Source organism: Bos mutus, chromosome 5, assembly GCF_027580195.1.
Source record: "Bos mutus isolate GX-2022 chromosome 5, NWIPB_WYAK_1.1, whole genome shotgun sequence".
NCBI classification, from domain to species: domain Eukaryota; kingdom Metazoa; phylum Chordata; class Mammalia; order Artiodactyla; family Bovidae; genus Bos; species Bos mutus.
In genome coordinates, this window is record NC_091621.1 from 38,244,829 (window position 1) to 38,268,717 (window position 23,889).

The 23,889-nt window shown below is 41.4% G+C and overlaps 1 protein-coding gene across 3 annotated transcripts in view; it reads right to left on the reverse strand.

Moving 5' to 3' along the window:
• Positions 1 to 8,743, reverse strand: part of SCAF11 (SR-related CTD associated factor 11) — a 94,288-nt gene extending 85,545 nt beyond the window's left edge. For all 3 annotated transcript variants that reach the window (XM_070370666.1, XM_070370665.1, XM_070370663.1), the window contains exon 1: positions 8,464 to 8,743. The gene's annotated coding sequence lies outside the window, so the exon portion shown is untranslated. The remainder of the gene's footprint in view (positions 1 to 8,463) is intronic.
• Between the last annotated feature and the right edge of the window lie 15,146 nt (positions 8,744 to 23,889).

Consider the following 23,889-nt stretch of genomic DNA (forward strand, 5'->3'; position numbering starts at 1 on the left):
TTCACTAAAACTCACGTCCATCGAATCAGTGATGCCATCCAGCCATCTCATCCTCTGTCGTCCCCTTTTCCTCCTGCCCCCAATCCCTCCCAGCATCAGGGTCTTTTCCAATGAGTCAACTCTTCGCATGAGGTGGCCAAAGTACTGGAGTTTCAGCTTTAGCATCATTCCTTCCAAAGAAATCCCAGGGCTGATCTCCTTCAGAATGGACTGGTTGGATCTCCTTGCATTCCAGGGACTCTCAAGAGTCTTCTCCAACACCACAGTTCAAAAGCATTAATTCTTCGGCACTCAGCTTTCTTCAAAGTTCAACTCTCACATCCGTACAGGTAAATCCAAATCATTGGACATTTTACAATAAAACTAACCTTTAATCTTTTTAAGTGTCAGGGCCATGAAAATCAATGAAAGACTGAGAAATTGTTCTAGGCTGAAGCAATGTAAAAAGACATTATAATTAAATAAATGCAACAGAAAATTCTGAACCGTATCATTTTGTTACAGAGGAAATCACTAAGAAAACTGGCAAAACCTGGATGACATCTGAGTAGATGGTAGTAATATACCAATATTAATTTCCTAAGCTTAATATTGTTTCTGTAATAGAATGTCCCTGTCCTTGATTGGCGCAATGAGACTACAATCTACAACTTACTCAGTTTTTTGCACTAACTTGGAACTTTTGTGAAAGTTTGAGACTTAAAAAAAAAAAATGATTACCCAAAATATTCCCTTACAGCATCTAAAGCTAGAATATAAGCAAAACAGTACTCCTTTTAAAGAAAATATGTTTCCATCTATTATTATACAGGAAACGACTCTATTATTTATGGGATTCTTTTGATCTATATCTGCACTGTCCAGTACAGTACCACTGTTCTGTTTCCCATTGCACTGACCACATTTCAAATGTTGCACACTTGAACATAGTAGTAGTCACTACTGCTTCAGTTACTATCAACTACTACATAGGGGAGCAGAGATACAGAACACTTTCATCATCACAGCAACATCTACTACTAGACAACACTGATGCAGAGTTTGGGAAGTCAACAGATGTAATATCTAACTAAAGGCCAAAGACTCAGACAGACGTGGGCATAGATTCTTAGCAACTGCTCTCACACTTAACAAGTCATTTGACTTCTCCAGAGCCTCTGACTCCTTTCTGTAAAACAGATTAATGCACCCAGCACTGCAAGGCTTCTGAAAACATCAAATGAAAATTAATACAAAATGTCTAGAACACAGTAGTTGGCACACAGTATATATGATAAACAATAACTGTGGGCAAGAATCCCTTAAAACAAATGAAGTAGGCATCATAGTCAACAAGAGAGTCTGAAATGCAGTACTTGGATGCAATCTCAAAAAGGACAGAAGGATCTCTGTTCATTTCCAAGGCAAACCATTCAATATCACAGTAATCCAAGTCTATGCTCCAACCAATAATGCTGAAGAAGCTGAAATTGAACAGTTCTACGAAGACCCACAAGACCTTCTAGAACACCCAAAAAAGATGTTCTTTTCATTATAGGGGACTGGAATGCAAAAGTAGGAAGTCAAGAAATATTTGGGAGTAAACAGGAAAATTTGGCCTTGGAGCACAGAATGAAGCAGGGCAGAGACTAGCAGAGTTTTGCCAAAAGAAACACACTGGTCATAGCAAAGAACCTCTTCCAACAACACAAGAGATGACTCTACACATGGACATCACTAGATGGTCAATACAGAAATCAAATTGATTATATTCTTTGCAGCCAAAGATGGAGAAGCTCTATGCAGTCAGCAAAAACAAGACCCGGAGCTGACTGTGGCTTAGATCATGAACTCCTTACTGCCAAATTCAGACTTAAATTGAAGAAAGTAGGGAAAATCACTAGACCATTCAGGTATGACCTAAATCAATTCCCTTACAAGTATACAATGTAAGTGACAAATAGATTCAAGGGATTAGATCTGATAGAAGAACTATGGGTGGAGGTTCATGACATTGTACAGGAGGTAGTGATCAAGACAATCCCAAGAAGGAAAATGCAAAAAGGCAAAATGGTTGTCTGAGGAGGGTTTACAAATAGCTGTGAAAAGAAGAGAAGCTAAAGGCAAAGGAGAAAAGAAAACATATACCTATTTGAATGCAGAGTTCAAAGAACAGCAAGGAGAGATAAGAAAGCCTTCCTCAGTGATCAATGCAAAGAAAGAGGAAAACAATAGAATGGGAATGACTAGAGATCTCTTCAAGAAGATTAGAGATACCAAGGGAACATTTCACACAAAGTTGGGCACAATGGAGGACAGAAATGGTATGGACCTAACAGAAGCAGAAGATATTAGAAGAGGTGGCAAGAATACACAGAAGAACTCTACAAAAAAGATCTTCATGACCCAGATAACCACAATGGTGTGATCACTCACCTAGAACCAGACATCGTGGAGTGCAAAGTCAAGTTAGCCTTAGGAAGCATCACTAGGAACAGAGCTAGTGGAGGTGATGGAATTTCAGTTGAGCTATTTCAAATCCTAAAAGATGATGTGGTGAAGGTGCTGCACTCAGTATGACAGCAAATTTGGAAAACTCAACAGTGGCCCCAGGACTGAAACGGACAGTTTTCCTTCCAATCTCAAAGAAAGGCAATGCCAAAGAATGCTCAAACTACCGCACAATTTCACTCCTCTCACACGCTAGCAAAGTAATGCTCAAAACTCTCCAAGCCAGGCTTCAACAGTACATGAACCATGAACTTCCAGATGTTTAAGCTGGTTTTAGAAAGGGCAGAGGAAACAGAGATCAAATTGCCAACATCCGCTGGACCATCAAAAAAGCAAGAGAGTTCCAGAAAAACATGTACTTCTGCTTTATTGACTATGCCCTTTGACTTTGTGGATCACAAGAAACTGTGGAAAATTCTCAAAGAGATGAGAATACCAGACCACCTGACCTGCCTCCTGAGCAATCTGTACACAAGTCAAGAAGCAACAGTTAGAACTGGACATGGAACAACAGACTGGTTCCAAATCAGGAAAGGAGTACATCAAGGCTGTATATTGTCACCCTGCTTAGTTAACTTATATGCAAAGTACATCATGAGAAACGCTGGGCTGGATGAAGCACAGGCTGGAATCAGGATTGCAAGGAGGTATCAATAACCTCAGATATGCAGATGACACCACCCTTATGGCAGAAAGCGAAAAAGAACTAGATAGCCTCTTGATGAAAGTGAAAGAGGAGAGTGAAAAAATTGGCTTAAAACTCAACATTCAGAAAACTAAGATCACGGCATCTGGTCCCATCACTTCGTGGCAAATAGATGGGGAAACAATGGAAACAGTGACAGACTTTATTTTGGGGGGCTTCAAAATCACTGCAGATGGGGACTGCAACCATGAAATTAAAAGATGCTTGCTCCTTGAAAGAAAAGTTATGACCAACCTAGACAGTATATGAAAAAGCAGAAACTCTACTTTGCCCACAAAGGTCAGTCTAGTCAAAGCTATGATTTTTCCAGTAGTCATGTATGGATGTGAGAGTTGGACCATAAAGAAAGCTGAGTGCCAAAGAAATGATGCTTTTGAACTGTGGTGTTGGAGAAGACTCTTCAGAGTCCCTTAGACTGCAAGAAGATCCAACCAGTCCATCCTAAAGGAGATCAGTCCTGGGTGTTCATTGGAAGGACTGATGTTGAAGCTGAAACTCCAATGCTTTGGCCACCTGATGCGAAGAGCTGACACATCTGAAAATACCCTGATGCTGGGAAAGATTGAAGGTGAGAGGAGAAGGGGATGGCAGAGGATGAGATGGTTGGATGGCATCACCGACTCAATGGACATGAGTTTGAGCAAGCCCCAGGAGCTGGTGATGGACAGGGAAGCCTGACGTGCTGCAGCCCATGGGATCACAAAGAGTCAGACTCGACTGAGCGACTGAACTGAAGTCTCTTCTATAATGTGACTGGATGATTTCTTAACCTTTGATCTCAGTTATTTTAGATCTAGTTAAGCAATTTCAGGAGCATCAGTTTGAAAATAAGCTTACTATCCTGCTTGTTCAAAAGGCTAATGAGCTCCATGTTGTTAAATGCAAAGAAAAATCTTTCTTCTCTTTTTTCTGACCTTGCCATGCAGCTCGTGGGACTTGTTTCCTAACCAGGGATCGAACCTGGGTCCTGGGCAGTGACAGTGAGGAATCCTAACCACTGGACTGCCAAACAATTTCCCAAAGAAAAATCTGTTAGTTCTCACTTTACTCAACTCTGATCATCACTTGACCCTAATGACTACTCTCCCCTTAAAATACTCTCTTCCTTTGGTTTCTGTAATACCCTCAACTCCTATTTCTCTGTCCTTCACAGATTCTTTGGGAGCTCACATTCCTCTAACAACTTTTTTTTTTAAATGTTAGAGGCTACTGTGATTCCATTTTAGCAGCTCTTTTTCCCAAGTTATAGACTTTTCCCTAAACAATTTCATCTATAGTTTCAACTATCTATATGCTGCTGCTGCTGCAGCTAAGTCACTTCAGTTGTGTCCGACTCTGTGCAACCCCACAGAGGGCAGCCCACCAGCCCATACCTCTCCTTTGAAATTCAGAATCAAGTATCTAATTGCCTACAGAAATATCCATGTGAAAGCTCCAAAGCTCAAACCCACTAGTCAGAAGAACCCTGGTCTTTTTTTTGGTACCACCATCAACTCATCCATTTAACTCAGGAGTCATCTTTGAAATTTCTCTCTCCTTCACCTTCAATCCACTGAGTGTGGCCTGACGATCACACGTTTGTCCATCTCCACATTTCTCATCCTAATTCAAGCTATCCTCATCTACTCTGGACTGCTACTGCAAAAGTCTTTACTAATGTCTCCATATCCATTCTTGCCGTCTCTCCTTCCTTTCAATACACATCACCACAATCCTAGTTCTGCCTTCTGGGACTACCAAAAAACAAGACTAACCTGACTTCTAAATGACAACATTTCAAAGAATAACAAAGTTATACCACTCCACTCTTAGCCAAGCATTCTTACTTTTCTCTATATTCTGACAAATCACTTTCAAGATCACATTCTGTCATACTGTCCCTTAAACTGACTAGATCTTAATGCATGGATATAAGTAATCTAGCAGTGTATACAAAAGAATGAAACTTGCATAGTCTCAAATTTCAAACCACAATTACTATTTTTAATGTTTTTATGTTTTTAGCTGAAAGCACGTTAATATTTGTTAAGTACCTACTATATATAAGACATTGTTCAGTGTTCAGGGACAAAACAGTGACCCAAACTGACAAACCTCATTCTTACAGAACTTGCTTTAAAGAGAAAAATACAATAAACTTAAGTTAGTAAATTATACAGCATCTTAGAAAATGTTAAGTGCTATGGAGAAAAACCTGGCTTAAAAAGGGCTAAGAAATGTAGAAGGATGGCCTGACGCTTTAAGAGTAGTCAAAGAAAATCTCAGTAGTAGAGAAGTGTGGCTAGAGAAACTGAAGTCAGAGAGGAGGAGACTCAAAAAAGTCTCAGACCCTGGCAGACCATAGTAAGAGCTATGTATTTAACTATGACTGAGAAGGGAAGCCATTTGAGAAGAGAAGTGACAGGATCTGATGTATTTTATCAGGATCACTCTGGCTGCTGAGTGTTAAAGACTCTAGGTTAACAAAGGTCATAGTGAAACATCTCAGAATGTTATTCTGTTAAGTGAGAGATGACGTGTTGTTTTTACATTTTATATTGAACTTTTATGTGCACTGCTGCTGCTGCTAAGTCGCTTCAGTCGTGTCCGACTCTGTGCAAACCCATAGACGGCAGCCCACCAGTTTCCCCCGTCCCTGGGATTCTCCAGTTAAGAACACTGGAGTGGATTGCCATTTCCTTCTCCAATGCATGGAAGTGAGAAGTGAAAGTGAAGTTGCTCAGTCTTGTCTGACTCTTTGCAACCCCATGGACTGCAGCAAAGCCAACAACTTAAAAAAAAAAGGAAAGTGAGGACCATAACAATGAAAAGAGGAGCACTGGGAACAGCAATAAAATGATACAGGATATTTTAACTCCAGGCTCTACTCAGTGCTACTAAAAGTTTATCACCATTTATCACTGAATTTCCCAAATTGGGAAAACTCAAGGACGGCATCTACTAGCCAAAGTACTATATTAAAAACTTTTTTGTCAGTTCTGCCTAAATATCTTAGTTCACTAGCAGTATGACAAAGATATTAAAATGTAACCCAAAATGACTGAAAAACACTCAACTCGTAGACACTGTGTGTGTAACAGATTCAAGGTAAAGCTATTAACTTATTCTTTGAGACAGGGGATATAATTAAGATTATTTCACCGGGGAAGTAAAGTCAAGATTCAATTCATATCACTAGAAGACAATGGTAAATGATGGCAGAGCTTATTCTAAAAGGAACTTACAATGAAAATTATTCTAAGGCTGACTCCTCATTATTTTTGTACCTGCCATTCTCCTTGGCTAGGTTTTACAGCTATGTCTCACTGATGAAACAAAAAAAAAGTTTAAGTATTAGGTAGATGAGTAATATAATTCTACACTTTCTAATTACTAAAAGATGCTACTGGTAACAGCACTGATTCATCCTACCTCTGATTAACAGCATAACTTTTCAAGAAAATTGCCTGAAGTACTGGTTAGGGCCCAAAGGATTATAGGGAAGCTGAATGACCCCTGAAAAGTTTCAATGTTAACCCATGAAACCCGTTACTACCACCTAAAAGCATACAAAAATACTCCCCTTAAAAACTTTTCCATGACTTAAGTTTCAAGTAGCATATTTAGGAACAATTTTTCATTTTCTTCCAGTTTTCTTCCCCCTCAACGTAGTGAAAATGTCTTTATAGCATAAGTACACTTGAGTAAGCAGAGATCCAAATCCTACTCTGCCAAAATTTTAAGAGGGACTCAAATTCTCAAGCAGAAAGGTAACTAGCTCAACGTAAAATGTACTGATTACTAAAATACTTGCAAGCACCAAACAAGAAAATATAGTGGAAAAAAAATGCAGTTACAATAAGAATTGCTAATCTTTAAAAAATTCTTCATATTGCATAAACGAAATACAAAGTAAACTCAGATTACCTTTCACAATAGTAAAACAAAAGAAATCAAAAGACAATTTCATTTCTTCTGCCAGTTCGTTAAAATAACAAAAACTAAAGTCCCACAAACTTTATTGCAGCTCTTAGCAAACAGCAAAAAAGTCAAATGATTAGGCCAACTGCCAAAGAAACAGGGAAGAGAAAGCAATAGTGTGGGAAAAGACTTGATTACCTGTCAAAATTTTAATACCAATAAAACACAAAACCACATTTAAGAATGTACTTCAATATCCTGCTGAGGAAGTAGTCATACGCACGAAATCAACTTTTGTTTTATAATGAAAAAACGCATCTATTAAACATGCTTTTTCCAATTTTCACTGAATTTCCCACATTGGGAAAACTGAAGGACGGCATCTACTAGCCAAAGCACTATATTAAAAACTTTTTTGTCAGTTCTGCCTAAATATCTTAGTTCACTAGCAGTATGACAAAGATATTAAAATGTAACCCAAAATGAATGAAAAACGCTCAACTCGTAGACACTGTGTGTATAACAGGGTACAGAAATACTTTGAGAATATTTTAAAATTCCATATTCGTATATAAATTCAACTACTCTTAAATCTGGCGCTTACTTTCAGAACAATTTTTCAAAATGGGGGGAGAGAGCAAGACGGCCAGACATCCCTAAGAAATGTCTTTAAGGAGCGATTGATGGAGCCAAGTTGAGACCTCCCGCCCTCTCATCAGACGGGGAAACTGGTTTAAGAATCGGAGGTGGGAGAGAGTTTGAAATTCAGAGCATGGGGTAACGCGGATGCTCTGAAACGCCGGCTCTTCCCTAGTCGCGCACTCCGAGAGGTCACCGCGCAGTAAAGTTTGGTTTCACAAACGGGCTTGGACGCTATTGACAAAAGCAAAGTCTCCCAAGTCAAGAGAGCTGGGGCCGGGGAGCGCCCGGAAGCCCAGCAGGACACAGTGCCCCGCAAGGACAGGGTTGGACGTGTGGCGACCCTGCCGCGGAGAACCCTAGCCTCAACCCACTCCCCCAGGACCCCGGGCGGGGACAGGAGCCGCCGGCGGAGGCGGCGGGTAGGCCACAAGGAGGAAATGGGACGGGGTACCGACAGCGAGGCGGTGGCGGCCGACACGGGGCCGCCCTCGCGGGGGTGGCGAGAGGAACTGGGGGCCTCCCCGCCTCGGCCTCCCCCGCCTCGAGAGGCGGCTCCAACTTTCCTCCGAGCGCAGAACGCCGCCTGGGCCGCGCGAGATTCCGAAACTTTGTCCGCCCTCCCATCGCCCCGGGCCCCCCTCTCCCCCACTCCGCCAGTCCGTACACCCCACCCCGCAGCGACAGCTGCCTGCGCCCGTCCGCCCCCGGGGTCGGCCCGTGTTTACCTCAGGCCGAGGTCGAGGCGCAGGCTCCGGCGGCGGCGGCAGCCCCACTGCAGGTCCCCAGGTTCCCGTCACGCCGCCGCCAAGTTCCCCAACATGGACTCCGTCCGCTTCGAGGTATTCCGGGGGCGCTGAGGCGCTGGCTCTGCTGGCTGGCGCGGGAGGTGGCGGCGGTGGAGCAGGGAGCGGACCCGGGCTGCGCTGCTCCGCGCGGCTTGCGCCACCGCTGCTCCCCCTCCCCCCGCCCCGTCTGGCCTCCTCCCGCTCCGCTCCGCGCGTCCCCTTCCCCCTCCCCCGCTCCCCTCCGCTAAGCCGCGCCGCCACAGGTCGGCGCGCTACGGTGACGCCGGCGGCGGCGGCGGCGGCGGACCCTCCGCGCTTTCCCTACTCGCTCGCACTGGCCCTGCGTGCACGACTGCAGCGCTCAACCAGACCTCAGGGGGGCGCTGGCAATCCACCGTTTACGACGGAAGAACGTGACGGGCGGAGTCAAGTCACGCGGCCTGCGAGCAGGAGGGAGGGCCCCAGCTAGTGGCGCGGGCTTCTGGGAAACGTCCTTAACGCCCGGCTCGCCTCCCACGCCGCAGGTTCTGCGCCTGCGCGGCGCGCTGGAGTCAGCCCTGCGTTGCCGGCTGTACACCTCAAGCTGTAGAAGACAGTTAAGAAGGCTCTCGGAGAACAGGACATGAGGTGCTTTGTGCGGCCTTTACTATCCTATCTGATATTGAAAACAGTGTTTTGTTGTTTGGCGGTGGATTGAGTTTTCGTCCTGCAGCGTTACCCGCCTGAACTACATCCTGCGGGGAGGCTGAAGTGGCCCCAACTTGTAAGCTCACCTCTTTCTTCCCGCCCAGTGGGCATTTTAAAAAAGCTTTGAAGAGGTATCCTACGTGACTCATCAAGCCTAGGCTTGTCCCCGTATCTAAATTCCCACAGCAAAAAATTAAATGTGATCCTGATCCACTTGGTGGTTCAGTTCAGTCGCTCAGGTTTGTCAGACTCTTTGCGACCCCATAGACTGCAGCATACCAGGCTTCCCTGTCCATCACCTGCTCCCGGAGCTTGTTCAAACTCATGTCCATCGTGGTGGTGATGCCATCCAACCATCTCATCCTCTGTCTTCCCCTTCTCTCCCTGCCTTCAGTCTTTCCCAGCATCAGGGTCTTTTCCAGTGAGTCAGTTCTTCACATCAGGTGGCCAAAGTATTGGAGTTTCAGCATCAGTCCTTCCAATGAATATTTGGGACTGATTTCTTTTAGGATGGACTGGTTGGATCTCCTTGCAGTCCATGGGACTCTCAAGAGTCTTCTCCAACACCGCAGTTCAAAAACATCAATTCTTTGGCACTCAGCTTTCTTTATAGCCCAACTCTCACATCCATACATGACTACCGGAAAAACCATAGTGTTGACTAGCCAGACTTTTGTCCGCAAGTAATGTCTCTCCTAACCACCAAGGTAATTTGGTGGTTAGATAGAGACATGTGATGATTCATTCAAGAATACGTCGTAGACTGCCATATGGAACTTGTGTACCATTACACAAAACTCAATTCTTTCGGGCTTCCCTGGTGGCTCAGACGGTAAAGCGTCTGCCTACAATGTGGAAGACCCAGGTTCGATCCCTGGGTCGGGAAAATCCCCTGGAGAAGGAAATGCTAACCCACTCCAGTACTCTTGCCTGGAAAATCCCCTGGACGGAGGAGCCTGGTAGGCTACAGTCCGTGGGGTCGCAGAGAGTCGAACGCGACTCAGCGACTTCATCGATTCTTTCTCCGTAGGGTCATCAAATCTCTTATTTTATCTCGGATATACCTTTCACGCTGCTTTTTAAGGTCACCAACCCTTTAACCTCATAGTTTATCCTCAGGACAAATCGTCACACTTCTGACTACTCTTCCTGCTCTGGGTGTCCTTCCCCTCACTTCTATCCGAGGGTCTTTGCACTCCCCCCTGAAGCTCTGTCCCTGGGCCTCTAACTTGGCTCACTCAGATCTCAATCACATCCAGTCTTAGCTCTCACATGTTTTTAGGTCATCTGCCTCCTTCCTTACTTTCTATGGGCTTTGCACTCCCCTAGTCACACTGAGGGCTTCCCAGGTGGCTTCCCAAGTGGCGCAGTGGTAAAGAATCCGCCTGCCAATGCGGGATACCAAGGAACGACAATGGGTTGGATCTCTGAGTGGGGAAGATCCCCCGGAGGAGGGTATAGCAACCACTCCAGTATTCTTGCCTGGACAATCCCATGGACAGAGGAGCCTGGTGAACTATAGTCCAAGGGGTCCTGAAGAGTCTGACACCAGCACTCCTGGACAGCAGCCTTGCAGAGCCATGCCTGGGATGACTTTCCTTCCTGCTTTTCCAGACCCCTCCCTCACTGGGTACCCTTCTGCTGCACTCGCCAGACTAGGCTGTTGCCGGCGCCCCCTCCTCCTCGCTTCTCTGCACCCCATTCTTGTGCAGTGTGTTTGGTCAGCTCAATGTGTTTGTCTGTCTCACACAGTGAGCACTGGGGCAGTGTCTTAAAAGAGTTGGACACGACTGAGCAACTGATCTGATCTGATCTGAACAACAGCTCCTGGCACAGTGCCTGTGCTCAGTAAGGACTTGGTAAATAGTTGCGGGAGGAATGTATGACTGGCAGCCTTGTCTTTGAGTCTTATAATGTATAGTTTTGGGTATGAACTTTGGGAATTCAGATGGGCCCTCCTGTGTTAGGGATATTTGAAGGAACCAGGATATAGAGGAGTTTATAACAATACATTATAAAGAATGTGATAAGGATGACTAAGACAAACACTGAAAACTTTGTTTAAAGAATTGTGTGATACAACCAGATCAAAAAGCACTGTTATGAGCCATCCAACTGAGAGTATAACTTTGTTGAGTGTATATATACACACACGCACGCATATACACAACCTCATCCAGTTATCTGTAACTCCAGATAGAGACTCCTAGTACAACATTCTTCTTTTATGTAAAAATTTATGTAAAAATCTCTTTACATATTTGTTCTGTGAAAAATGTCCTTTCATAAAAATTAGTCAAAGCTCAAATGATAACATTCTCCAAAGAAAAAGCTATAATTTTTAAATTAAGAATAACAGTATATCAGTTCAGCAAAACTAAACCCAGATCTTTTGATGTATTTATTTACTGGCAAATAATAAAATTGTCACTTTTTTACAGTTGGCCTCCTAGGTATCATGGGACCATGTTTAAGAGAAAAACACTCAGTGCTAATGTGCTAGTGGTTTTTACTTTCATGTGCAAGTAGGAAAGAGGATGGTGGTTTGTAACAGGCTGTCTCCCTTGGGAAAAGGACAAGTGTATTTCTGTGCATGCACTATTCTCCTAATAATGTTTGCATGATTATTTATTATTTTCTCTATTTTCAGTATTTTTTATTTATAATAAAGAGATACTGGATTTTAAATAAATAAAAGATGAACTGTAAGATGTAGGAGTAAAGATTGATATACCAATCATCACTGTCAAAATTTTAGGTTTTATTATAGCCATAAAAAAACACAAATGATGCACACGGCAAAACAATCTTCAACTGAAAATCCAGTTGGTGTGTTGCACTGAGACCAGTACTTAACATGTCTAACCTGTCAGGTGGCAACAGAAACCTATATTAGCATCTTTAGAAATGAAAGATAATCAGTGTATTGATTTTGACAGAACTTTATCAGAGAAGACTGCTGTTATCAATTTAATTCTTCTGAACTGAGTACAAAATAAAAATCAAGTCAAGAGGGTTAAGCGTGGCACAAAGACACTTGTTTACATGGGAAACATGGTTCTAAAATAGACTCTGTCACTTAAGACTTTTGCCGTTTTGAACAATCTGTGTAATTTTTCTGGTCCTCAATTTCCATATCTGTTGTACTACAGTGGAAGTTTTTAGTTTAATGGTCTCTGTGGCGTTTTTATAGCAGAAGTGTATGAATTCAAAGGATGTACAGTTTAAGACTCTTATAGGCAAAACACACAATGTCTTTATAAGAAATGGAAAAATGCATGTTAATTTACAGAAATTTTTTTAGACTAGTGTTTTATTCTTGTTTTCACACCTGAAGAATTTTAATCAAGATGATACTGATTATTGTCCAGTTGTCTTCTGTGTGGAATTAAATTTATTTCAGCAACAATTATTTGGGTCTCTACTATCTGGAAGGTGCTGTGAGGTGGTTATAGATAAATAAACAGTGTGTCAGAGACAGTTTGGTGGGTACAGATCAGTATAAAAACTAAGGAAAAATAAAGGGAATAAAAACAAAGTGCTGGGTGGGAGCAGGGGTTGTCAAATAAGGAAGAGAATGCAACAAGGACCAAGGAAAATTTCATGAAAGAGCATATCTGAACAAAATGCAGTCAGATGTAATTCCAAATTTCAGACTCTAGTTCCTCTTAGGTTAGTCTCCCATTCCCACTTTTTTACCTCCTCTACTTTTTTACCACTCCCTTCATGTCTCACCCTACAGTCACTCCTACTGAGCCCCTCAATCCTGAACCCAGCAGACCTTATCACAATCGTTATAGTAAATAACTTCCTCAACTTCTTTCCCTATACCTACAAAGTCAATCTATAACTGTCAATATCCACCACACACACGTGTTTCCTCCATCACAAAGAACCATCTCTTCTTTCAGTTAAGGCTTAGGTTTCTACTGGTGCTGTAGATCATTTTTTCCAGACTTTGGAATTTATAGACCATTACCATTTCTAACAGTCTGGGAACTGACATAGCTTTTTTTTTTTTTAATCCTGACAAATCACAGTATGCATTTTTAAAGCCCTCCCATCTCCTACCACCATGATTTCCTAAAATAAATGTATTTGCACCACCAAAAGACTAAATTTTTATGAACTACACTGTTCAGTTTTTTGTGTTTTTTTTGTTTTGTTTTTGCGTTTCCTTGTGGAACAGTGAAGCTACCAGCCTTGGTACATCTGGGACTCTGCTCTGTTACAGATCCCCTCAGGGCCTGCTTCCATGGGTTACTCTGGCTTCAGCATTTTCAACCTCTTCTTTACTGTAGATTAATTTATGCCTTCTCTTGAAATCTAAAAATAGTTTCCATTTTAAGACACTTCCTCATTTCACTTTCTATTCACTTTTTTAAAGGTAATAAACTTCATTTTAACAATTCAAACAATACAGAAGTTTATAAAGACATTCAGAAATATAAAAAGAAAAAGATAGTTATCCCATCCCAGTCTTAGATAAAACTAGTGTTAAAAAGATTGATGTTTCCCTCCATACTTTTTCCAATGGTTATAGAAATCCGTATGTATAGAGGTTTTGATTTTTATTTTAATAATCACACCATATATATTTTTCAGCAACTTCCAGTTTACAATGGATACTATTATCTAGCTCTTTTTTTAGGTAGCTGCACAATATTATATCACTGCAGATGGTGACTGCAGCCATGAAATCACTGCAGCCAAAATCACTGCAGGTGGTGACTGCAGCCATGAAATTAAAAGACACTTACTCCTTGGAAGGAAAGTTATGACCAACCTAGACAGCATATTAAAAAGCAGAGACATTACTTTGTCAACAAAGGTCCGTCTAGTCAAGGCTATGGTTTTTCCAGTAGTCACGTATGGATGTGCGAGTTGGACTGTGAAGAAAGCTGAGTGCCAAAGAATTGATGCTTTTGAACTGTGGTGCTGGAGAAAACTCTTGAGAGTCCCTTGGACTGCAAGGAGATCCAACCAGTCCATCCTAAAGAAGATCGGTCCTAGGTGTTCATTGGAAAGACTGATGCTGAAGCTGAAACTCCAATACTTTGGCCACCTGATGCAAAGAGCTGACTCATTTGAAAAGACCCTGATGCTGGGAGGAATTGGGGGCAGAGAAGGGGATGACAGAGGATGAGATGGTTGGATGGCATCACTGACTCAATGGACATGAGTTTGAGTAAACTCTGGGAGTTGGTGATGGACAGGGAGGCCTGGCGTGCTGCAGTCCATAGGGTCGCAAAGAGTCGGACTGAACTGAACTGAACAATATTATATAGTATTAAGGTACTGTTTTTGAAGCCATTCTTTTACTGGTAGATAATGTAGATTTGTCCAGTTTTGTGTCATTATGAACAATGCTGAAATAAGTATCCTTTGCATGTATCTTTTTAAATTATGCAGCTTTTCTGTAGAATTGAGTCCTTTAAGTGAGATTATTGAGACAAAAGACATATGCATTTCTTATTTTAATAGATAATACTGGTAGAGAGTATGTGCCATTTTGTTTTTGTCAGCCAGCATCCACTTCCTCTTTTTCTGGCATCAAATGAGTCCCCCTTCTCTCTTAACCTTTGGGGTTACAAATGGTATTGACTTGACTGGCTTCTACATTTGGTGAATGATGATATAATATCTCACTAGTTGTAACTGTTCTCTCATTCAGAGATGGGCACATGACTCAATTCAGGTCAATAAGAATTAGATGGAGGACATTTCTTCTCTGCTGGATTTGTTGTAGGAATATAAGCTTTCTTTTTGAAGAGAGCCCTTTACTGAAAATGACTTCTACTCAGAGGAAGGAAGAACTAACAGCAGAAAGAAACTAGATTCTAATGATAATACTTAATTAGGTTTGATTCAGTTGTGACTAGATTTTCAAGCATGTGACTACAAATAGCTTTCAGATTTGACTTGGGTTTTTTGTTACTTATGACCAAAGATGTTTTGAGTGACACACTGTCAGGTAACCTCCAGAATAATGGCACTTCACACTCTACTCAATGGTAGAATTTCTCTTTCTCCATCTCTTGCCAAGACTAAAGCATGAATCTTAAGTTTTTGTCACTGTAATATATATTAAATACTATCTCACTGTTACTTTAATTAGTGTCTCCCTAACTACCAGTGGGATTGGACTCCTTTTTGTATATTTTTGGGGTGTTCATAGACTTTGCATGTTTTTATATTGTCTTCATCTTTTTCTGATCTTTTTATAGGGTCTCTTTTATGTTAGGTCTTTTAACTCTTGGTGTTCCATATAGGTATATGCTACTTTTTTTTTTTCATAATAATCTTTTGCCTTTGCTCACAGTGACTTTATCATAAGTTTTAGTTTTTATATTGTCCAATCTGACCTTTCACTCTTAAATCCATTGCAGTTAAGTTCATGCCACCACAACTCCATTGAAACTGCTCCTGGAGAAAGTCACCAGTGACCTCATAAGTGCCAAACACAATGAGCTCTTTACAATCCTCAACAAACAGTTATTATCATATATTAACTGTGCTATTGATGTAAAAATAAGATATTGTCCTTGTCCTTAAAGAATTTACAATTTAGTGCAACAGTCAAGCAGATGAACATAATTTCAATATGTAATTGATGCTAGATGTTGAGTTTGTGTTATGGACTGAATTGTGCCCCCTGCCCCCCCCCCCCCCCCCAAAAAAAAAAAAAAAAAAAAAAAACAACTCTTGTGTTTAAGTCCTAACCCCCAGTACCTTAGAATGTAGTGTTTGGAGGTAAAGTCTATAAAGAGGTGATTGCATTCAAATAACATCTTTAGGGTAGGCCCTAATCCAATGTGACTGGTGTCCATATAACAAGATATATGTACCCAGGGGAAGACCATGTGAAGGCAGAAGATAACCACCTGCAAGCCAAGGAGAGAGGCCTCAGAACAAGCATCCTGCCAACACTTTCATCTCAGACTCCTAGTCTTCAGAACTGTGAGAAAATAGCAATAGGTTCCTCTGTTTAAGAGAACTTGTTCCACTCAGTCTGTGGTACTTTGTTATGGCAGCTCTAGCAAACCAATAGTTTGTCTCCATATCATCTCTTCCATCACTCCCCCTTGTGTACCATCCATGTGGTTGTGGAAGCAAGGATTAAATTCATTCCAGCAATGAACTCTGGTTATTTAAGCCATTCAAGGCAATCCTGTACAGTAAGTAATTTACAAAACCCGGACTTTGGCCAATTTGTGTCAGTGAAACTTGAAGACCTGGTGACTCTCAGAAAAATTTTTCCTTTTTCTTCAAAGAAAGCTAGTAAAAGCCTGCTCTCTTTCCATTTGGATGGAGAGAGCTGAGACCGTAAACCCTGGGATTACTACATCTACTGTTCTCATGAGCAAAGCTAGCTTTAGAATCATGATGCTTCTTTGGAAGGCAGAGCAATGAAATAGAGGAAGACTGGATCCTTGACATCACTTAGCCACCAAGTCAAATTAATCCTGATACCTACCCAGTTATGTGAGCCAGTAAATCCCCTTTGTTATTTAAGCAATTTTGATTTTAAAACTTACAGTGCAAAAGATCCTAACAGTTACAGGATTCACAGGGAAAGGAACCAACCATAGATTGAATTCCTGAGGAAATATACTCTGACATGGGAGATTGGGGTACAGAAATTTCATTGGGGGGCGTTTTGGGGGTTACATCTGTGTAAAAAGTGAAGAAAGCAGGTTTGGGCAGAGAAAGAAGTTGAACTGAGATGGCACAGTGGTAAAGAATCTGCCTGTCAATGCAGGAGATGCAAGAGATGCTGTTTTGACCCCTGAGTTGGGAAGATCCCCTGGAGGAGGCCATGGCAACCCACTATGGCAACCCAGTATTCTTGACTGAAGAATCCCATGGACAGAGGAGCCTGGTGAGCTACATTCCATGGGGTCACAAAGAGTCAGACATGACTGAGCCTGCGTGCACTCACACACCTGGAGATAGTCCAACAAAGGCCTCAGCCATGCCTATGAGGAGATCTAAAGACTTTATGCCACCTAATGACCGATCATATTAACTAAAACCAGAAAAGTAAGGTGACTTTCTTGAGTCAAGGGTAAGTTCTGGAGAAGGGTTCAGTTGAAAACTATCAGCCTCCAACAGTTCCCGCAGCTGGTGGAATGGCTGCTTCGATCCTGAATGGGGAGATCTCTGCACCAGGATGTTCACAACTGACTACCCATTTACATGTAATAAGTTCTAGGAACAGGTCTTCAAAAATTCTGTTGGGTAGCTGTACTCAGGGAGAAGCTTACTAGAAAATAATTGGTAGGGTTAACTACAGCCCTGGAGGCCGCTCTTGGGGCCATAACTGAGGCAGATCATCCACTGCTATTCCTTGTAGATGGCCCTCACTCTCTGTTGGTCTAGGTAGCTTACTTAGTGCAGTGATCCAGACCCTGTTCACTTTCACTAAGGGGCCTGACACCTTCATGACTAGGTCCATTTCTAGTTGTGGCTACTGCTGCACCTATCATGTACCATCTGAATTCGGCAAGTGAAAACCAAGACACAGATGGATTACTTAAATATCAAACATTTTCTTTCTTATCCCTGTTGCCTAACAGCTATCTAATGAAAATCAAGGTCAATTTCCTTGCCTGCTGGTCTCTTGGAATGAGGAGCCTGAAGTGACCAGGCAGCAGTTAGGGTTTAGTAGGACTCTTACTGGATGCTTACCCCTCTGGAGGCCATAACCTCTAACCTCTAGGGAAAGGTTAAAAATTCCCCAGATGGATCACTGGGAACCAGTGTACAGAGTTACTACCACTTCTAACCTTTACCTAGCAAACTCATATATTCTTCCTATTGGAGATCCTGTGCCATGTAATGAACATCGATTTAGGGTAGACCTTGAATCCTGGAGAGTGGTGCCTCTCCTTACAGGGTATTCTTTGCGAGCTAGCACCTCAGCTGAATCTTCAACAGGTCTTTCCAATGCTCTGTCAGGCAGTTTGTCTAGGTGGTGTAGTAGCTTAAAAAAATCAGTGGAGTCCATGGTCATGTGCCCACTGCTACACCAACACCCAGGTCAGTAGATCACACACTTTAAACCCTCAGTGATCTCAGTGATACTGGCTAATTCCCTTCAAGCAGGAGGTCTAAGTTGCAATGTGTCTAAATTCTAGTCAAGATAGATTGATACTACTTCCAGGAAGGAATAGGTCCAATGTAGGGGATGGGTCCAAAATGCCACCAAGTATCTGGTAGGTTTCCTACAGGGATGGTACCATATTGAAAGCCAAGCATTTGGTCTCTGTTACTGGCAGGTTGGGTATTTGACAGTGGCCATAAACAGATAAGTCTTGGTAAGTGGGAGCCCTTGCCACTGGGTCCAAGTATAATCTCCATTCCTGCCCCGATTCTTACCACAAAACATGCCTGTTTCTGTTGGACAGGCAGTAGTGTAGCCAGTGGCAGAGCCTGGCCAATGTCATCTGGACAAGTGGTTGTTTCCTGTGGTTGTCCAGTGCCTGTTCTGTGATAGATGCTCTCCATTGGGCAGAAACGTGAAACAAAGATCTCCATATTTCATACTGCTTTCATGAGTATGAAATGTCTCTTTTTCCAGACCTCTTAATTTCCCCTCTCCCTATCTTTCCCCCTTATATGGTTTTTCATCTCATGAGTTAGCGGGAGCTAGGGCTGGAAAATCCCATGGATGGAGGAGCCTGGCGGGCTGCAGTCCGTGGGGTCGTTAAGAGTCGGACACAACTGAGCGACTTCATTTTCACTTTTCACTTTCATGCATTGGAGAAGGAAATGGCAACCCACTCCAGTGTTCTTGCCTGGAGGATCCCAGGGATGGGGGAGCCTAGTGGGCTGCCGTCTATGGGGTCGCACAGAGTCAGACACGACTGAAGTGACTTAGCAGCAGCAGGGCTGTATCCCATCAAATACCTTTAAGTAGTCCAAGTCTGGGCCTCACTTGATCTTAAATAGCAAAGTACTTCGCATGATTCTACCAACAGAAGCAAGGAGAAGCCTGGAAGTGGTAGGGGCCCGGACATGGTAGGGACTTCAGGACAAGTTGGTGTTCATACGTTTATGGAAGAAGAACAGATAACACAGCTCACTTCTATAGAAAGTACCAGGAATGTGGATGTCCTCACAGCACAAGACCACACCACCTTCCTGCCTGGGTGTTACTAGTTAACCACAATGATTGCCTGGAGACCAGAAGGTGGCCACAGCTATTCAAGTTCCAGGACCTGCCCCTCGACTTCTTTGGCAACTCTCTGGGAAAAGTCAAGAAACTATTCTAAATACAAAAGGTATATAAGCTCTCCTGCAAATGATATGCTCTGATTCCAGAACCCTTGGTAACTGTGTTGTTATCTCCCATTGGGGCTTACCATAAATTTAAATTTTTGCACAGACAAGAAGTTTCAAATATACAAATTCATGAGGGAAAAATCCTTACAAATCTCATTATTAGGGACAATTCTTGTCAAATCATTAACATCCCAGTGAGCCTCTTTTTAGATCTTATATGTATTCACATAAATAAAATGACCTATGTAATTTTACAATCTGCTTTTTGAGTCAATTTGTCAATGAATCTGATCTACATAAATTATTTAACAAGTTTTCTGTAGTGTTAACTGGGTGGTACTGCCCTCTAGAGTATGTTTTGTGTCTTGAATATTTACACATTGAAATACATATTATTTTATTGCAAATTACTTTCTCTTCTTTCTCTTTTATATTAGGTATATTTTGTTGTAGGTATCTGTGACTTTCATTTCAGGACTATAAAGGGAGTGTTATAAAATATTTATTGTAAGAAGGGGACTGAGTTGGCTGCGGTTAAAAAGCTTTGTTTGTAGATGGACATAGAGTATTTCCTATTTTCAATATTATGAAAGTGCTGATGAACATCTTTATGCAATCATCTTTTGGAGTGAGTTCACTATGTTAAAGGGTATGCATTTTAAAATCTTCACACACTGCACCAATTTATTCACATACCAACAAGACATGGGAGTGCCAGTTCCCTCACATACTCACCAACAGCAATGTAATCTTAATGCTTGGAAGTAGCTCTTAATTGGAAGTAGATAAAATTGTCTTAAAACTTGTGTTTCATGTCCTGGGGTAAATCTGGAGGTCTCCCCACCCTGCTCCATATTCTGAAAGTTCCAAGAATGTATTCTCATTGGTGTACAAGGGTTCCAACTTCTGCACACTCAACACTTGTAATTTTTGTTATTTTTTTAAAAGAAAAAACTCCTTATTTCATTTTTATTTGTACAGTTTAGAGATATAAATGTGAGGCAAAATTTAAATCCATATTTGGAAATAATATACATTGGATTTAGTAGGGCTGAGGCGGGGGGTCTGAGGGGGTTTTTTCTTTTTTTTTTTTTTTGGTTTTGTGGATTTTTAAAATTTATTTGTTAATTGAAGGATAATTGCTTTACAGAATTTTGTTGTTTTCTGTCAAACATCAACAAGAATCAGCCATAAGTATACCCATGTCCCCTCTTTTCTGAACCTTTTCCCCATCTCCCTCTGCCTCAGTCTAGAAGATTATTACAGAGCCCCTGTTTGAGTTCCCAGAGTCATATGGCAAATTTCCATTGGCTGTTTATTTTACATATGGTATTGTAAGTTTCCATGTTACTCTCTCCATACATCTCACCCTCTCCCTCCTCCTTTCCCCAGGGTCCCTAAGTCTGTTCTCTACTCAGCAATCCTACTGCTAGGCATGTATCCTGAGGAAACCAAAATTGAAAAAGACAATGTTCATTGCAGCACTATTTGCAATATCTAGAACATGGAAACAACCTAGATGTCCATCAACAGATGAATGGATAAAGAAGCTGTGGTACATAGATGCAATAGAATATTCAGTTCAGTTCAGTTGTTCAGTCATGTCCGACTCTTTGTGACCCCATGAATGCAGCATGCCCAGCCTCCCTGTCCATCACCAACTCCCAGAGTTCACTCAGACTCACATCCATGGAGTCAGTGATGCCATCCAGCCATCTCATCCTCTGTCATCCCCTTTTCCTCCTGCCCCCAATCCCTCCCAGCATCAGAGTCTTTTCCAATGAGTCAACTCTTTGCATGAGGTGGCCACAGTATTGGAGTTTCAGCTTTAGCATCATTCCTTCCAAAGAAATCCCAGGGCTGATCTCCTTCAAAAAGGACTGGTTGGATCTCCTTGCAGTCAAAGGGACTCTCAAGAGTCTTCTCCAACACCACAGTTCAAAAGCATCAATTCTTTGGCTCTCAGCTTTCTTCACAGTCCAACTTTCACATCCATACATGACCAATGGAAAAACCATAGCCTTGACTAGACGGACCTTTGTTGGCAAAGTAATGTCTCTGCTTTTCAATATGCTATCTAGGTTGGTCATAACTTTTCCTTCAAGGGGTAAGCGTCTTTTAATTTCATGGCTGCAGTCACCATCTGCAATGATTTTGGGGCCCCAAAAAATGAAGTCTGACACTGTTTCCACTGTTTGCCCATCTATTTCCCATGAACTGATACTCAGCCATAAAAAAGAATGCATTTGAGTCAGTTCTAATGAGGTGGACGAACCTAGAGCCTATGTTAAGGTTAGGGTTAGGGTTAGGGTTTTGGTTAGGGTGAAGTTAGTGAAGTAAGTCAGAAAGAGAAACATAAGTATAGTATATTAATGCATACATATGGAATCTAGAAAGATGGTGCTGATGAATTTAATTTCAGGGCAGCAATAGAGAAACAGACATAGAGAACAGACTTTCTGTGTTTTTAATTAGAGCCATTCTACTGTGAATTTGTATCTCATTGTGATTTTATTTGCCTTTCTATGATAGCTAATGATGCTGAACATCTTTTCATATGTTTATTGATCATCTATGTATTTACTTTGAGGAAGTGTCTACTCAGATCATTTACCCACTTTTAATTGGGTTATTTTTCTTTTAATTATTGAGTTGTAATAATTCTTTATATATTCTAGATACAAGTCCCATGTCAGATACATACTTTGCAAATATGTTCTTCCATTCTATGAATTACCTTCACTTTCTTGATGGTATCCTTTGAAACATAAATGTGTTTAATTTTGATGGTATCTAAATTTATCTGTTTCTATCTCTCTCTCTCTTTTTTTTTTTTTGGCTGCTCCAGAAGCCTTGTGGGATCTTGGTTCCTCCACCAGGGATTTAACCAAGTGAAAATGTCAAGTCAAACACCAATACAGTATATTAACACATATATGTGGAATTTAGACAGATGGTAATGACGACCCTATATGCAATACAGCAAAAGAGACACAGATGTAAAGAACAGACTTTTGGACTCTGTGGGAGAAGGCAAGGGTGGGATGATTTGAGAGAATAGCATTGAAACATGTATATTACCGTATGTGAAATGAATGACCAGTCCAAGTTTGATGCATGTAGCGGGGCACACAAAGCTGGTGCACTGGGACAACCCAGAGAGATGGGATGGGGAGGGAGGTGGGAGTGGGGTTTGGGACAGGGGGACACATGTACACTCATGGCTGACTCATGTCAATTTATGGCAAAAACCACCACAATATTGTAAAGTAATTAGCCTCCAATTAAAATCCTATTTTTTTTGTCATTTGTGCTTTGATGTCATATTTAAGAAACCATTACCTAATCGAAGATCACAAAGATTTATGCGTATGTTCTACTCTAAGAATTTAACAACTTTAGCTCATACATTTAGGTCTTTGATCCATTAATTTTTATATGTGTATATGCATACATTTTGTGCTTATGCAACTTCAGGCTTTTACATGTGGATATCTGGTTGTTTTAACATCATTTAGTGAAAAGATTTCCGTCCCTCATGAAATCATCATGCAGCTTTGTCAAAAATCAATTGGCTATAAATGTGAGGCTTCCCAGGTGGCTCAGTAGGTAAAGAATCCACCTGCCAATACAGGAGACACAAGTTTGTTCCCTGGGTAGGAAAGATCCCCTGGAGAAGAAAATGGCAACCCATTCCAGTGGAGCCTGGAGAATCCCATAGACAGAGGAGCCTAGCATGGGGTCTCAAAGAGTGGGACACAACTAATTACAGCATGGGACATAAATGTGAAGGTCTATTTTTAGACTCTCAATTCTATTCCATTGACCTATATGTCTACTCTAATGTCAGTGGATCTTATGTCTTGATTATGACAGTAAGTTTTGAAATTGGAAAGTATGGGTTCTTCAACTTTGTTCTTTTTTTTCAAGATTGTTTCAGCTAATCTGAGTCTCTTGAATTTTCTTATGAATTTTGGGATTATCTTATCAATTTCTGCAAAAAAAAAAAAAAAAAAGGCAGCTGGAATCTTGATAGAGATCAGGTTGAAACTGTAGATCAATTTAGGTACTATTGCCATCTTAATAATAGTAAGTCTTCCAGTCTGACACCTGGGATGCCTTTCTGCTTATTCAGGTCTTCTTTCATTTTTTTAAGGTAATATTTTGTAGTGTCCAGTGTATAGTTGTATGAGGTTTTGGTTAAATTTATTTTTATTTTATTCTTTTTGATGCTATTGCAAGTGGAATTGTTTCTTACTTTTGTTCCAATTTGTTCTTGCAAGTGTTTATAAGTACAATTGAATTTTGTTTATTGATCTTATATCCTGCAATCTTACTTAACACATTTATTAGTGCTCATGGTTTTTTGGTGGATTCCTTAGGATTTTTTAC